An 18,343-nucleotide genomic window follows, 5' to 3' on the forward strand; every position below is an offset into this window, starting at 1 on the left:
TATTGAGATGATCATATGGTTTTTATCCTTCAGTTTGTTAATATGGTGTATCACACTGATTGATTTGCATATAGTGAAAAATCCTTGCATTCCTGGGATAAATCCCACTTGATCATGGTGTATGATCCTTTTAATGTGCTGTGGGATTCTGTTTGCTAGTATTTTGTTGAGGATTTTTGCATCTATGTTCATCAGAGACATTGGCCTGTAATTTTTTTTTTGTGACATCTTTGTCTGGTCTTGGTATCAGGGTGAAGGTGGCCTCGTAGAATGAGTTTGGGAGTGTTCCTCCCTCTGCTATATTTTGGAAGAGTTTGAGAAGGATAGGTGTTAGCTCTTCTCTAAATGTTTGGTAGAATTCGCCTTTGAAGCCATGTGGTCCTGGGCGTTTGTTTCTTGGAAGATTTTTTTTTTTAATTAATGCTTTTATTTATTTATTTATTTATTTTTGGCTGTGTTGGGTCTTCGTTTCTGTGCCAGGGCTTTCTCTAGTGGCAGCGAGCGGGGGCCACTCTTCATCGCGGTGCACGGGCCTCTCACTATAGCGGCCTCTCTTGTTGCGGAGCATGGGCTCCAGACGCACAGGCTCAGTAGTTGTGGCTCACGGGCCCAGTTGTTCCACGGCATGTGGGATCTTCCCAGACCAGGGCTCGAACCCATGTCCCCTGCATTGGCAGGCAGATTCTCAACCACTGCGCCACCAGGGAAGCCCTCTTGGAAGATTTTTAATCACAGTTACAATTTCAGTGCTTGTGATTGGTCTGTTTATATTTTCTATTTCTTCATGGTTCAGTCTTGGAAGGTTGTGCTTTTCTAAGAATGTGTCCATTTCTTCCAGATTGTCCATTTTCTTGGCATATAGTGGCTTGTAGTAGTCTCTCATGATCCTTTGTATTTCTGCAGTGTCAGTTGTTACTTCTCCTTTTTCATTTCTAATTCTGTTGATTTGAGTCTTCTCCCTTTTTTTGTCCTGATGAGTCTGGCTAATGGTTTATCAATTTTGTTTATCTTGTCAAAGAACCAGCTTTTAGTTTTATTGATCTTTGCTTTTGTTTCTTTCATTTCTTCTTCATTTATTTCCGATCTGATCTTTATGATTTCTTTCCTTCTGCTAAATTTGGGGGTTTTTTGCTCTTCTTTCTCTAATTGCTTTAGGTGTAAATTTAGGTTGTTTGAGATTTTTCTTGTTTCTTAAGGTAGGGTTGTATTGCTTTAAACTTCCCTCTGAGAACTACTTTTGCTGCATCCCATAGGTTTGGGGTCGTTGTGTTTTCATTGTCATTTGTTTCTAGGTATTTTTTGATTTCCTCTTTGATTTCTTCAGCGATCTCTTGGTTATTCAGTAGCATATTGTTTAGCCTCCACGTGTTTGTATTTTTTACAGTTTTTTTCTGTAATTGATATCTAGTCTCATAGTGTTGTGGTCAGAAAAGATACCTGATACGATTTCAATTTTCTTAAATTTACCAAGGTTTGATTTGTGACCCAAGATATGGTCTATCCTGGAGAATATTCCATGAGCACTTGAGAAGAAAGTGTATTCTGTTGTATTTGGATGGAATGTCCTATAAATATCAATTAAGTCCATATTCTTTAATGTGTCATTTAAAGCTTGTGTTTCCTTATTAATTTTCTGTCTGGATGATCTGTCCATTGGTGAAACTGGGGTGTTAAAGTTCCCTACTATGATGGTGTTACTGTCAATTTCCCCTTTTATGGCTGTTAGCATCTGCCTTATGTATTGAGGTGCTCCTACATTGCATGGATATATATTTATAAAATTGTTACATCTTCTTCTTGGATTGATCCCTTGATCAATATGCAGTGCCCTTCTTTGTCTCTTGTAATAGTCTTCATTTTAAAGTCTATTTTATCTGATATGAGTATTGCTACTCCAGCTTTCTTGTGATTTCCATTTGCAGGGAATATCTTTCTCCATCCCCTCACTTTCAGTCTGTATGTGTCCCTAGGTCTGAAGTGGGTCTCTTGGAGACAGCATATGTATGGGTCTTGTTTTTATATCCATTTAGCCAGTCTATGTCTTCCGGTTGGAGCATTTAAACCATTTACATTTAAGGTAATTATCGATGTGTATGTTCCTATTACCATTTTCTAAATTGTTTTGTGTTTGTTTTTGTAGGTCTTTTCTTCTCTTGTGTTTCCTGCTTAGAGAAGTTCCTTTAGCATTTGTTGTAAAGCAGGTTTGGTGGTGCTGAGTTCTCTTATCTTTTGCTTGTCTGTAAAGCTTTTGATTTCTCCATCAAATCTGAATGAGATCCTTGCTGGGTAGAGTAATCTTGGTTGTAGGTTTTTCCCTTTCAGCATTTTAAAAATGTCCTGCCACTCCCTTCTGGTTTGCAGAGTTTCTGCTGAACGATCAGCTGTTAACCTTATGGAGATTCCCTTTTATGTTATTTGTTGCTTTTCCGTTGCTGCTTTCAATATTTTTTCTATTTAATTTTTGATAGTTTGATTAGTATGTGTCTCAGCTTGTTTCTCTTTGGATTTATCCTGTATGGGACTCTGTGCGCTTCCTGGACTTGGGTGGCTATTTCCTTTCCCATGTTAGGGAAGTTTTCAACTATAATCTCTTCAAATATTTTCTCAGACCCTTTCTTTTTCTCTTCTTCTTCTGGGACCCCTATAGTTCAAATGTTGGTGCATTTAATGTTGTCCCAGACGTCTCTGAGACTGTCCTCAATTCTTTTCATTCTTTTTTCTTTATTCTGCTCCCTGGCAGTTATTTCCACCATTTTATCTTCCAGCTCACTTATCCATTCTTCTGCCTCAGTTATTCTGCTATTGATCCCTTCTAGAGTATTTTTAATTTCAGTAATTATGTTGCTCATCACTGTTTGTTTGCTCTTTAGTTCTTCTAGAGTCTTGTTAAATGTTTCTTACATTTTCTCCATTCTGTTTCCAAGATTTTGGATCATCTTTACTATGATTACTCTGAATTCTTTTGCAGGTAGGTTGCCTATTTTGTCTTCATTTATTTGGTCTTGTAGGTTTTCACCTTGCTCCTTTTTCTATAACAAATTTTTTTGTCATTTCATTTTTTTTTTTTGATGGGTGGTGCTGTATTCCTGTCTTACTGGTTGTTTGGCCTAACACATCCAGTACTGGAGTTTGCAGGCAGTTGGAGAGAGCTGGGTCTTGGTGCTGAGCTGAGGACCTCTGGGAGGCCTCACTCCAACTGATATTCCCTGGGGTCTGAGGTTCTCTGTTAGTCCAGAAGTTTGGACTTGGAGCTTCCACCACAGGAGCCTGGGCCCAACCTCCGGCCTGGGAACCAAGATCCCGCAAGCTTTGTGGAATGGTGGGGAAAAAAAAAAAGGAAGTAAGAAAGAAAAAACAAGCAGTACAATATCAAATAAAAAGCAAAATAAAATTAGAAAGATAAAAAATATACTAAGAAAAATAAAACTATAATTGAAACAACTGCAGCAAGGTAAAATAAAACCACAAAAGTAAAAAGAAAAAAAAGGGGGGGGGGGAACAAGCCAAACAGAGAGATCACTAACAAAGTATAAAGAATAAAACAAAATTAGAAAAATAAAAGATTAGGAAAAATAAAAATATAAAAGAATCAACAACAATGAATCAACAAGGTAAAACAGAACCCCAATCTAAAAGAGGAAAAAAGAAAAAAAATTCCACCCCCCCCTTATTTTTTTTTTTTAATTTTATTTTTTGGCCACACCACACGGCATGTGGAATCTTAGTTCCCTGATGAGGGATCAAACCTGCACCCCCTGCATTGGAAGAGCAGAGTCTTTTATTTTTTTTTGGCTGCATTGGGTCTTTGTTGCTGTGCATGGGCTTTCTGTAGTTGCAGCAAGAGGGGGCTACTCTTCGTTGAGGTGCATGGGCTTCTCATTGTGGTGGCTTCTCTTGTTGTAGAGCACGGGCTCTAGGCATGCGGGCTTCAGTAGTTGTGGCACACGGGCTTAGCTGTGCCACAGCATGTAGGATCCTTCCGGAACAGGGATCAAACCCATGTCCCCTGCATTGGCAGGTGGATTCTTAACCACTGCACCACCAGGGAAGTTCTCAGAAGCACAGTCTTAACCACTGGGCCACCAGGGAAGTCCCTAACATTTAAATTGGTAGACTGAGTAAAGAAGATTACCCTCCCTAATGTGGGTGGGCCTCATCTAATCAGTTGAAGGCCTGAATAGAACAAAAAGATTGACTCTCCCTCAAGGAAGAGAGAATTCTTTCCTGCTTGTCTCTGAACTGGGACACTGGCTTTTTTCCTGGCTTTGGACTCAAATGGAGACACTGGCTCTTCCTGAATCTCAAGTGTGCCAGCCTTCAGATCCGAACTACATCATCAGTTTTCCTGGTTCTCAGGTCTTTGGATTCAGACTGGAACTAATCAGCAGCTCTCCTGGGTCTCCAAGCTTGCCAACTCACCCTGAAGATCTTGGAATTTGCCCTCTTGCATAATTGCATGAGCAAGTTTCTTATAATAAATCTTTTTATTAAGGGATTTATGCATGTATATGTGTGTGTGTGTGTGTGTGTGTGTGTGTGTTAGTTGGTTGTTTCTCTGGAGAAATGTGACAAATACATCCTCTTACAGTGATAATAATAAAGATAGTGTTGCTTAATCAGAGCTTGGGCTCTTTAGCCAGATGGCATGGATGCAAATCCCAGCCCTACCACTGATTAGCTTTGTGACCTTGGACAAGCTACTTAACCATTCTAAGCCCTGAGCTCCTCATTTGTAAAGTGGGGATAATAGTGGTGCCTACTTCATGGGGTTTTAAGGATAAGATTAAATATGCGAACACACAAAAAGAGCATAGAACAATGTTTGGGACATACTAAGTATGCAATAAACATTAATGATTAGCTCTTCCAGGCATCAGCATTTATTGTTAACCCACTAAAATGGTCACTATGCCATCTACTATACACACATGGCTCCTTGAATCCACACAACTCTACTACAGAGATACTCATGTTCCCACTGTACAGTGAAGTAAACCAAGGCAACCTAGCCCAGTGGTAAAAAAAAGTGTGGCTTTGGAAACTGATATACCATCTATGGGACCCTGAGCATGGGATTTAAATCTCACTTTCCTTATAACAGAATTGATTTTACAGGGTTGTTTGGAAAAACATAAGATATAAAAAGCTTGGCCTAGTGCTAAGTACATATTAGGCACTCCACAAACGTGTCAGAAAATGTTATTGTTATTAAGATATTATTAATAATAAGTACTGTTAAGAGGGTAAGTTCCCAGTGACATTAGAGCTGAGGCCTGAACTGTGGTCTGGCTGACTCAAACCTAAGTGTTACCCTGCTCTGTCCTCCACCATCAGACTAGCTCTGCCAACCCTGGAGCAGAGGCCAAGGATGTGATGCAGACCTGGGGCCTGAGGACAGTGGGGCAATAGGAGAGCAAATCATGGGGGAGGGATGGACTGGGAGTTTGGGGTTAATAGATGCAAACTATTACGTATCGAATGGATGGACCACAAGGTCCTACTATATAGCACAGGAACTATATTCAATATCCTGGGATAAACCATAATAGAAAAGAATATGAAAAAGAATGTATATATATGTATAACTGAGGCACTTCCTGTACCGCAGAAATTAACACAACATTGTAAATCAACTATACTTCAAGAAAAAAAAAAGAGAGTGAATCAGAAACCCCACCCCAAACAAACATGCTGAATACTGCCTCCCCCTTTCACAAAGCTCTGACTACTTAAAATTCAACACCTCTTCCCTTTTCCTGTTCCGTTTTCACAATTTTACTTCCCAGTAGAAGTCGGTATCGATGTTTCTTAACATGTTCCAGTTACTTTTAGTTTGTGAAAAGAAAAAGAAAAAAAATACACTGCCAATGATATCCTTCATTGTTTGTTTACATTAATGCACCTAAATGTTTTTTTCTCCAGAAATTAGAAAAATAAAAGCCTATCCCTAAGCAGGCACCTCTGGGCTTGGACAACACATTGCATAGGATCTCCACTTGGAATTGCTGTCTTCATCCTGGGGACCTCCTCCTTGGGAGTTCCTTGAGGGAACAAGGGGTGAGTTGGGCTCTCTAGAAAACTCCAAGGGAACAGGGTAGGATGACACATGCACCGTGGGGACACCTGGATCCCCAGCCTTGTCTTCAACAAGGGTTTGCAAAACACTTTCCGTAGATGTATTACCAAGGGCTTCTCTCCTCATGCAGATATGTCCCTGATCTTCTGGCTTTGGAATGCTAGCTTTGAGCAATTTTTATATTAGCCATGGTGGGTTTTAGCTAAGACGCAAACTTGTCACCTGTGCTGGTCCTCTCTGTGACAGTGCAGACCTCGGTGAGACAGCTGGGGTGCAATGTCAGCAGCCAAAGGGGGACTCTGGGCTTCAGAGAACAGGCTTGTAACCCCGGCCTCATTAGCCCAGCACCCACCACCCCAGCAGGAGCCACTGGGGCCATTTTGTGACACTTGGCCTCTCAGTTTTTACCTTCTCCCCCAACTTCCCATGCCTTGCACTCTTTCTCGGTCCTTCTCTCCATTTTCCTTCCCCCAAGGCCACTTGCAAAACCACTATCTAGAAGGCTGGCTTCCTCAACCTACAGGGCAGCCAGCCCTGTCACTAGGCCAAGAAGCCGAGATAGTGGTCTTTAAAAATAATTTGGTTTTTTTTGGCAAGCACACTCCTTAAAGGACTTTTTTTTTTTTCTTAATTTTGTATCTCCTCAAAGTTTTAAGTTTACATTTAACATGTTTATCATATGTTTAACAGTTAAAGAGTATGTGATTGCCTGTATATTGTGTGTGTGCTTTAAACATATTTTCATTAAAACCTTGGAGCTGCAGATTTTGCTCATTTAATTCACAGAAAATGTCTGCCATGTAACCTAATAGGTAAGGGGGTCTTCACTGTCAAACCAGTCAGCCAGACTGAGTTTGCATTCTGACAAAACGTGTGCTTTATTTTAAAAATTCAACCCAATGGGTTAGTAAGTGTCGCTGTGACAAACACCCCATTTCTGAACTCTCAGTTTAAGACAGATGAGATAGATGGATCAAGCAATGGACAGATGTATAGAGAGCTGGGGAGGAAGGGAGGGAAGGAGGGAGGAAGATGGATGGATAGATGGATGGGTGTCTGGCCATGATTCTGAAACCAGCTCCCTTCAATACTCCTTAGCTGAACTCTCTTTCCCAAGATTCTCTCTCAGGAGCTATACTTTCCCAAATTACCCCTCTTTTTTAGGGATGAAGAGATTTTTACACCCTGGAGAAAAGAGCAATAATAAAATTGAGTATAAGATAGAGATATGGTTTCTTTCAAAGAGGGGACAATGGTACTTGTAAAAAGGAGGGGTGAGTTCTCAGGCAGACCAGTTTTAAGAACGAGGCCACATGGAGGCTGAGGATCTCAAGAATCGTTCCCCTGCCGCTCACATACCCAGGTTCAAAGAGCTACATCCTTCTGCCAGTGTGGGCCCTGCATTACTACAATGGGCATGTAGCAGAAATGAGAAATCAGTGTTTGTTGTATTAAGCCTCTGAGACTTTGGAGATGTTTCTTACCACAGAATAACCCAGTCTAACCTGACTAATACATAGGTAATAAAGCCAATGTTCAAATTGTGTCCCTACCTATACTTGTGTCTACATTTCAATTGATATGAAACTCAGCCATTTGAAGAAGATGATTTATGGTCCAATATTCTCTATCCATCCAAATCTTACCCACTCCTTAGGGCCCAGATTTCCTGTATTTGCCTTAGTATCTTCCTTTCCTCTCTCATCTCAAAATATACTTTTTCTCCTCTGAACACAGGCATTTACCTGAAGATGCAACATAAATGCCTCCAGAAGCTAGGCAGGCAACATAAATGGATAACTGGGAAAACTGGAGAGACCTTGTCTACCCTAAAGGCATCCCAATTTAATTAAAACAAGGAAAGGGGAAAAAAAAAAAAAAAGCACTATGGCAGACAAGTAACTACAGCTCTGGTCTGCCAGGTTGTGACCTTGGTAGAACTCACAAGAAATCCATTTCTTTCACTGATGTTTTAAATGACTATTTTGAGCTTTCACCGTGTCTTGATCAATAGTAATGAATACAAAGTGTTTAACTTTTACAAGTATAGTTTACTGCTTATCTCTCCAGCCAGAGTGTAAGTTCCCTAAGGGCAAGGATGAGCTCACCTCAACAGTATTTTATATAGATTCTGATACAGTGTTTTAACATTGTGAGGGGTGGAGTCAAGATGGTGGCATAGGAGGATGTGTAGTTCACATTTCCCCACAACCAGGTCACCTGCCGGATGCTGCTTGGGGACCTCAACACCCAAGGAGCTGGCGGGAATACTTGAGCAACCAGGTAGGACGTGGGGGGAGAAAGGGGGGAGGAGAAGTCGAAGCCAGACAGTACCGGTGTCCCTGAGGGGTGGCTGGGAGATGGGAGGGGTTCCCACGCCTGGAGGGACCCTCAGAGGCAGGAGAATCAGGGAGGAGCAAGCCTAGTGTTTCCTCTGCCCAACTGGGCCTTGGGAAGCCTGCTGAGCTCCCAGGTCTGGTCCTCCATTCTTTGCGGTCCCCTCCAGACCACGTAGGTCCTAGGGGTGTAGGAGGGAGAGAGGAGGGGGGAAGAGGAGGAGAGGTGGATTGGGGGGGACCCTCCAAGACTGGAGGATCTGGGGAGGCGTGGTGGGCAGTGCCCCCACCCTCGGCCCCGGGAAGTCTGTTGGGCTTCTGGGTCTGGTCCCCTGCCTTCCGGGGGCACTCTCTAGCCATGTGGGTCTTAAGGGCATAGGAGGGAGGAAGGTGGGGGAAGAAGAAGAGGGGGCAACAGGGAGGGACCCTCCAGGATTGAGGGTCAGGGGGAATGTGCCTAGCATTTCCCCTGCCCAGTTAGGGCCAGGGAGCCTGCTGCAGTCCCAGACCTCGTCCTCCACCCTCCATGACCAGAGGGACTCCTGGGTCCCTCCTGCTGTGGTTAAGCCTAAGCCCCATCACCCCACAGGGCCTTTTCCGACCCTGTGGGTCCTAAGCATAGGCCCTGCCCGCTGCCTAGGCCCTACCCCCAACAGCCAAGGCCTTTTCCAGCTTTTTTTTTTTTTTTTCTCCTCATTTTTGCTATTCTCATTCTGTTTTACCTTCAGGTTGTTGTTTCACCTATATTCTTAATTTTTCTAACATATCTGTTAGTTTTCTAATCGTATTTTATTTTTTACTCTTTGTTATTGCTCTGCTCCTTTTTTTTTTTTTTCTGCTGCTCCATGTGGCTTGCAGGATCTTGGTGCACGAGCTGGGGGCAGGGCCTGAGCTCCTACAGTGGGAGCTCCAAGTCCAAACCACTGGATTAATAGAGAACCTTAGACCCCAGGGAATGTTCATCAGTGTGAGGTCTCCCAGAGGTCCTCATCTTGGCATCAAGGCCCAGCTCTACCCAACAGTCTACAAACTCCACTGCTGGAAACCTCAGGCCAAACAACCAGTAAGATAGGAACACAATCCCACCCATAAAAAAAAAAAAATTGAGATGACAAAAAAATATGTCACAGATGAAGGAGCAAGGTAAAAACCTACAAGACCAAATAAATAAAGAGGAAATAGGCAACTTACCTGAAAAAGAATTAAGAGTAATGACAGTAAAGATGATCAAGAATCTCAGAAACAGAATGGATGCACAGATCAAGAAAATACAAGAAATGTTTAACAAAGATCTAGAAGAACTAAAGAACAAACAGAGATGAACAACACAACTGAAATGAAATATACACGAGAAGGAATCAATGATGGGGACAGAAGAACGAATAAGTGAGGTGGAAGACAGAATAGTGGAAATAACTGCTGAGGAGCAGAATAAAGAAAAAAGAATGAAAAGAATTGAAGACAATCTCAGAGACTTCTGGGACAACAATAAATGCACCAACATTCGAATTACAGGGGGCCCAGAAGAAGATGAGAAAAAGAAAGGGACTGAGAAAATATTTGAAGAGATTATAGTTGAAAACTTCCCTAACATGGGAAAAGAAGTAGTCACCTGAGACCAGGAAGTTCAGAGAGTCCCATACAGGATAAACCCTAGGAGAAACACACCAAGACACATATTAATCAAACTAACAAAAATTAAATTCAAAGAAAAAATATTACAAGCAGCAAGGGAAAAGCAAAGAATAACGTACAAAGGAATCCCCATAAGGTTAACAGCTGATTTTTCAGCAGAAACTTTGCAGGCCAGAAGGGAGTGGCAGGATATACCTAAAGTGATGAAAGAGAAAACCTACAACCAAATTACTCTACCCAGCAAGGATCTCATTCAGATTCAACAGAGAAATCAAAAGCTCTACAGACAAGCCAAAGCTAAGAGAACTCAGCACCACCAAACCTGCTTTACAACAAATGCTAAAGGAACTTCTCTAAGCAGGAAACACAAGAGAAGAAAAAGACCCACAAAAACAAACACAAAACAATTTAGAAAATGGTAATAGGAACATACACATTGATAATAACCTTGAATGTAAATGAATTAAATGCTCCCACCAAAAGAGACGGACTGGCTGAATAGATACAAAAACAAGACCTGTATATATGCTGTCTCCAAGAGACCCACTTCAGACCTAGGGACACATACAGACTGAAAGTGAGGGGATGGAAAAAGATATTCCCTGCAAATGGAAATCACAATAAAGCTGGAGTAGCAACTCTCATATCACATAAAATAGACTTTAAAATAAAGACTGTTACAAGAGATAAGGAAGAACACTACATAATTATCAAGGGATCAATCTAAGAAGATATAACAATTATAAATATTTATGTACCCAACATAGGAGCACCTCAATATATAAGGTAAATGCTAACAACCATAAAAGGGGAAATTGACAGTAACACAATAATAGTAGGAGACTTTAACACCCCACTTACACCAATGGACAGATCATCCAAACAGAAAATAAATAAGGAAACACAAGCTTTAAATGACACAACAGACCAGACAGATTTAATTGATATTTATAGGACATTCCACCCGAAAGTGACAGAATACACTTTCTTCTCAAGTGCACATGGAACATTCTCCAGGATATATCACATTTTGGGTCACAAATCAAGTCTCAAAAAATTTTTAAAAACTGAAATCATATCAAGCATCTTTTCTGACCACAACGCTATGAGATTAGAAATCAATTACAGGAAAAAAAAACTGTAAAAATTACAAATACATGGAGGCTAAACAATACACTACAAAATAACCAAGAGATCACTGAAGAAATCAAAGAAGAAATAAAAGAATACATAGAAACAGATGACAATGAAAACACGACAACCTAAAACCTATGAGACGCAGCAATAGCCATTCCAAGAGGGAAGTTTACAGCAATTCAATCTCACCTCAAGAAACAAGAAAAATCTCAAACAAACAATCTAACTTTACACCTAAAACAACTAGAGAAAGAAGAACAAAGAAAACGTAAAGTCAGTAGAAAGAAAGAAATCATAAAGATCAGAGCAGAAAAAAATGAAACAGAAACGAAGAAAACAATAGCAAAGATCAATAAAACTAAAAGCTGGTTCTTTAAGAAGATAAACAAAACTGATAAACCTTTAGCCAGACTCATCAAGAAAAAGAGGGAGAGGACTCAAATCAATAAAATGACAAATGAAAAAGGAGAAATCACAACTGACACAGCAGAAATACAAAGGATAAGAGACTATTACAAACAATTTTATGTCAATAAAATGGACAACCATGAAGAAATGGACAAATTCTTGGAAAGGTACAATTTTCCAAGACTGAACCAGGAAGAATGAGAAAATATAAAGAGACCTATCACGAGTAATGAAATCAAAACTGTAATTAAAAATCTTCCAACAAACAAAAGTCCAGGACCAGATGGCTTCACAGGAGAATTCTATCAAACATTTAGAGAAGAGCTAACACCTATCCTTCTCAAACTCTTCCAAAAAGTTGCAGAGGGAGGAACACTCCTAAATTCATTCTACAAGGCCACCATCACCCTGATACCAAAACCAGACAAAGATATCGTTAAAAAAAAAAAAATTACAGACCAATATCACTGATAAACATAGACACAAAAATCCTCAACAAAAACTAGCAAACAGAATCCAACAACACCTTAAAAGGATCATGCACCATGATGGAGTGGGATTTATCCCAGGGATGCAAGGATTCTTCAATATACACAAATCAATCAATGTGATACACCATATTAACAAACTGAAGTATAAAAACCATATGATCATCTCAATAGATGCAGAAAAAGCTTTTGACAAAATTCAGCACCCATTTATGATAAAAACTCTCCAGAAAATGGGCATAGAGGGAAACTACCTCAACATAATAAATGCCATATATGACGAACCCACAGCAAACCTCATTCTCAATGGTGAAAAACTGAAAGCATTTCCTCTAAGATCAGGAAGAAGACAAGGATGTCCACTCTCACCACTCTTATTCAACATAGTTTTGGAAGTCCGAGCCATGGCAATCAGAGAAGAAAAAGAAATAAAAGGAATACAAATTGGAAAAGAAGAAGCCAAACTGTCACTGTTGGCAGATGACATGATACTATACATAGAAAATCCTAAAGATGCCACCAGAAAACTACTAGAACTAATCAATGAATTTGGTAAGGCTGCAGGTTACAAAATTAATGCACAGAAATCTCTTGCATTCCTATACACTAACAATGAAAAATCAGAAAGAGAAATTAAGGAAATAATCTCATTTACCATCGCAATGAAAAGAATAAAATACCTAGGAATAAAACTACCGAAGGAGGCAAAACACTTGTACTCAGAAAACTATAAAACACTGATGAGGGCTTCCCTGGTGGCGCAGTGGTTGAGGATCTGCCTGCCGGTGCAGGGGACACGGGTTCGAGCCCTGGTCTGGGAGAATCCCACGTGCCGCGGAGCGGCTGGGCCCGTGAGCCACAACTGCTGAGCCTGCATGTCTGGAGCCTGTGCTCCGCAACAGGAGGGGCCACGGTGGTGAGAGGCCCGCGCACCGCGGCGAAGAGTGGCCCCCGCTTGCCGCAACTGGGGAGGGCCCTCACACGGAAGCAGAGACCTAGCACAGCCATAAATAAATAAATTAATTAATTAGTTAATTAATTTTAAAAAAACTGATGAAAAAATCAAGGATGACATAAACAGATGGAGAAATATACCATGTTCGTGGAATGGAAGAATCAATATTGTGAAAATGACTACACTACCCAAAGCAATCTACAGATTCAATGCAATCTCTATCAAACTACCAATGGCATTCTTCACAGAATTAAAAAAAAAAAAATTTTCATAGTTTGTATGGAAACACAAAGGACTCCGAATAGCTAAAGCAATCTTAAGAAAAATGAAGCTGGAGGAATCAGGCTCCCCAATTTCAAACGATACTACAAAGCTACAGTAATGAAGACAGTATGGTACTGGCACAAAAACAGAAATATAGATCAATGGAACAGGATAGAAATCCCAGAGATAAACCCATGCACCTATGGTCACCTAATCTCTGACAAAGGAGGAAAGAACATACAATGGAGAAAAGACAGCCTCTTCAATAAGTGGTGCTGGAAAAACTGGACAGCTACATGTAAAAGAATGAAATTAGAACACTCCCTAACACCATACACAAAAATAAACTCAAAATGGATTTGAGACCTAAATGTAAGACCAGACACTATAAAACTCTTAGAGGAAAACACAGGCAGAACACTCTTTGACATAAACCACAGCAAGCTCTTTTTTGACCCACTTCCTAGAGTAATGAAAATAAAAACAAAAATAAACAAATGGGACCTAATGAAACTTCAAAGCTTTTGCACAGCAAAGGAAACCATAAACAAGACAAAAAGAAAACCCTCAGAATGGGAGAAAATATTTGCAAATGAAGCAACAAAGGATTAATCTCCAAAATACACAAACAGTTCATGGAGCTCAATATCCAAAAAAAAAAAAAAAAAAACCCAATTAAAAAATGGGCAGACCTAAATAGAAGGTATGTCACCAAAGAAGACATACAGATTGCCAACAAACACATGAAAAGAGCTCAACATCACTAATTATTAGAGAAATGCAAATCAAAACTACAATGAGGTATCCCCTCACACTGGTCAGAATGGCCATCATCAAAAAAATCTACCAACAATAAATGCTGGAGAGGGTGTGGAGAAAAGGGAACCCTCTTGCACTGTTGGTGGGCATGTAAATTGATACAGCCACTATGGAAAACAGTATGGAGGTTCCTTAAAAAACTAAAAATATACCTACCAGACAACCCAGCAATCCCACTACTGGGCATATACCCTGAGAAAACCATAATTCAAAAAGAGTCATGTACCACAATGTTCATTGCAGCACTATTTACAGTAGCCAGGACATGGAAACGCCCTAACTGTCCAATGACACGTGAATGGATAAAGAAGATGTGGTACATATATATAATGGAATATCAGCCATAAAAAGGAACAAAATTGGGTCATTTGTAGAGACGCAGATGGACCCAGAGTCTGTCATACAGAGTGAAGTAAGCCAGAGAGAGAAAAACAAATATCGTATATTAACTCATATATGTGGAATCTAGAAAAATGGTACAGATGAACATATTTGCAGGGCAGGAATAGAGATGTTGACATAGAGAATGGACATGTGGACACAGAGGGAGAAGAGGAGGGTGGGATGAATTGGGAGATTAGGTTTGACATAAATACACCACCATGTGTAAAACAGATAGCTAGTGGGAACCTGGTGTATAGCACAGGGAGCTCAGCTTGGTGCTCTGTGATGGCCTAGATGGGTGGGATGGGTGGGGGGGTGGGAGGGAGGTCCAAGAGGGAGGGGATATAGGTATACATATAGCTGATTCACTTCACTGTACAGCAGAAACTAACACAACATTGTAAAGCAATTATGCTCCAATTAAAAAAATAAATTTTAGAAAATATTTTGATATAATCTGCTTTGAGGTCTTCTATGGGAATGGAAGGTACATTATAAATTATAATTAGCATAACATAGCATAGCACAATATATTTGGTTAGCACGCCTTTGCCACCAGGTCATTTCTCCTCCTTGGAGCCCCCAGCTCACTGTAGAGTGATGCTCAGTGTCAGTAATGTCATTATCCTCCGTGTTACTTCCCCCACTTCTGGATGAATTAGGAAGGAGGTTAAGCCAGGTAGGCTGAAAAGACTGTCCCCTGGTTGACATGAGCCCTATGACAATAATTTCTATAAAAAGTCTCTTGGCTCCAGTTAACATGGCCTAGGTCTCCATCTGACTTAGGAGCAGATGACAATTGATCTTCTTCTTTAGAAATAAGAAACTACTGTCAGTTCTTATGAATTGAGTCTAGTGTTACTCTGCCCTACATAGAGCAAAAAGATCCTTTTGCCCTGTGAAGGTCTGGGGAGTTAACCTAGATCTTAGCACTTGAACCTGTTACAATTTCATTTACTTATAACCAATTAAATTCACTCAGTTTAATGTTTTAACAATCCCTGCTGGTATACAATGTACCCATCACTGCAACACAACTTTTTTTCAAACATCTATCAAGCCTACTCATGGCGTCCAGAAACATCACAAGGGCAGTTCCCTGTCAGGGGTAGGCCTCAATGAGATTTTTTCTAGTATTGCTCCACAGCGACCAAAAAGTTTTTTAATCTACAGAGAATAACAAATCGATTTGACCTTGGGAGAAAAGTGTTCCATAGTATCCCTAGATTCTTGAAGTGGGCTCCATTCAGAGACTGTCCAGTTGCCATGCCTTCTACCTCATTTACTCTTATGTGGGAGCTAAATCCCTCTGCCCACCCGCAGGCCCAAGATACACACCTTCTCATAGCAACTGGATACATCCCCACTGTCTTCATCATCACACTCTCCCTCTATTGGCAAATGTGTGTAACACCGGACCAGGGCCTGGAATCCAGAGACCCGAGGAGACCTGACTTACTGATCGCTGATAGGGACCCACATCCCATTCTTGCTGATGGACGAGGCTGTTACCCAGAGCTCACACTTAAAGGTGGCTCTCTTGTTCTCCTGATTCAGCCTGCAATTCTGGTCCCTCTTCTCCCCAGAATCACTATCTGGGTCCAAGAATCTTCTTACCAACCTCTGGCTTCAGTTACTGTTTATAATGTCTGCTCCTTCCATTCCTAAGTTATCTTTCAGGACTTATTTTAGAATCTACCGATTTTGTCGCAGGAGTCAATCTCTCACTCCCAAGACAGAGATATCCTTATTTCTTTCTAGGCCTCCCTGCATTTGCAGGTGCTATTCCTCCTGCCTGGAGCACGCACTGGAGGCCTGATGCACCACCTCCGAGACGTGTGTGTTGTTGGGGGTAGAAGATGGGGTAGTAAAGGTTGGGGATCTAGAAAGTCCTCCCCTGAACACTTCTCCCCACGTCCTCTGGGCTCCCAATCCATGCTTTAAGCCCTTCCTCAACCTCATCACTGGCTTTCCTTTCACTTGGCCTCTTCCTCCCCCTCCCCATCACCCCCACTGTGAACTGAGAGCACTAGGCAGGCACTAGATTTCTCTGTGTGCAAGGCCCTCAGTTAAGGAAGGGAGAAGAAAGGATGGGAGGGAAGGAAGGATGGGAGGGATGAAGGGATGGATGGAGGAAGGAAGGCAGGCAAGTGTGTTTAAAAAGAGAAAGTTTTTGCCTTCTTAACCTACCCTATCATCATCATCATAGCTGATCTCCCTGGAAATTTAATGAAATATTTTGAAAATCTGCCTGAAAAACGAAACAAATGAAAATACAGAGCACTCTAAGAATAACTGGTAAACGACAACAATTAATTGTCTGCTTTTAATTAAAGATCACTTTCGTCAGAAACTTTCTAATGCAGACCTTTACCTCTCCCAACCATCTTTTGGGGCAGAATAAAACATTGAGTCCCTAAGGCCAGGGATCTAATGGGCTGTGAATCCATGGAGGATATTACTGGGGGGAAATCATTTGCTCTTTAAAAGTATCAGTAACATCCCAAAATGCTTATAAATCTTAAAAGTCTAACTAACCAGCAGCTTAACCACAGTGGATTTTAGGCAGAGGTGTCTGGGAGAAAGAAGAAAGATAAATCTATTTAATTGTTAGCTCTGGGAAAATTTCACCTTGTTTGAAGATAATCTAGACTTTGGATCCTATTTGGAAATCATTATCCATGGCCCTCCTGGGGTAAAAAAAAAAATGCCCCTAGAAAGCCATGGACTTGAGTTGTGGGCAACCTAATTAAGGGAAATGGCCTCTAACTTCAACCCGAGACCATGAATAATGCCTACCGACCTATTTTACAGCTTAAAGTAATGAGATTAATGAGCCACTTCCTTGGGAGGCCACAGAAAATCAGAGCAAGAATATATCCTCTTCTGTGGGCTGCCTTCAATTTGAGTTATGGACTGAGGTTTAGATGGATAGAGTAGAGGTCTGAGGACTGGGGCAGCTCTTTCCATAACTGGTAAACACACATCACACTCTCCAAGCCGCACAGACAATCCTACTGTTGTCATGGGATTTAATTCTACTCAAGAACCTGGGTGCCAAATACATGCTGCGATACAGACAAGGGTATAAAGGTTTACAGACGGCAGCCCTTGCCACCAAGGAGCTCACAGTCTGATTGGTAAGACAGCTATTTATTCATAGTTATTAATAAATATAATTTAAATTTAGCATGATGCTTTCAGTAAGAGATAAATAAGGCACAGAATTTGAGAGAGGAAGTAATTATCTGTCAGAAATATCAGGGAAAGCTTTACAGGAGAGGATGGACTCTGAAGCATGAATGGGAGTTTTCTACGTGAAAAGGCGAGAAGGTATTCTTGGCAGCATGACATCATGTACAAAGGCAGAGAGGTCTGGAATTCTACAGTGTGTTCAGCGAGCTGCAGGAAGACTGAAAGTTCAGGACAAGACTGAATTAAAACCTCAGGCTGCCTCACCTTTGGAGCACCCACATTTGAACGTGCATGTAGGTGCCTGACTGGATTGTTCTTGGGCTTCAGGGGGACGGGGGAGGGGTCATCCATGAAATTAAGGTTCCTGGGTTGTTTCTAAAACGTGTTTGAGAACCTGTCACTGTGCCTACACTGGTAGCCCCTTGGATAAGTGACCATGCCTGGAGAGAGGACCAGGCTAAACTAATGGAGGGTGTTGGAGAAGGAGAAGGGATGAGGACTTCTGCTGCAGCCTACACAGGGGTAATAACTGGTCAAGTGAGTCTTTAGCCATAAACCCCTGGAGTGGGTCTGAGTCACTTTTCTGAACAGGAGTGGCTCCAGATCTTTGTAGATTATTTGAGTTCTCTGTGGGTGGGCTATGTAC

Source organism: Eschrichtius robustus, chromosome 5, assembly GCF_028021215.1.
Source record: "Eschrichtius robustus isolate mEscRob2 chromosome 5, mEscRob2.pri, whole genome shotgun sequence".
Taxonomy (NCBI): domain Eukaryota; kingdom Metazoa; phylum Chordata; class Mammalia; order Artiodactyla; family Eschrichtiidae; genus Eschrichtius; species Eschrichtius robustus.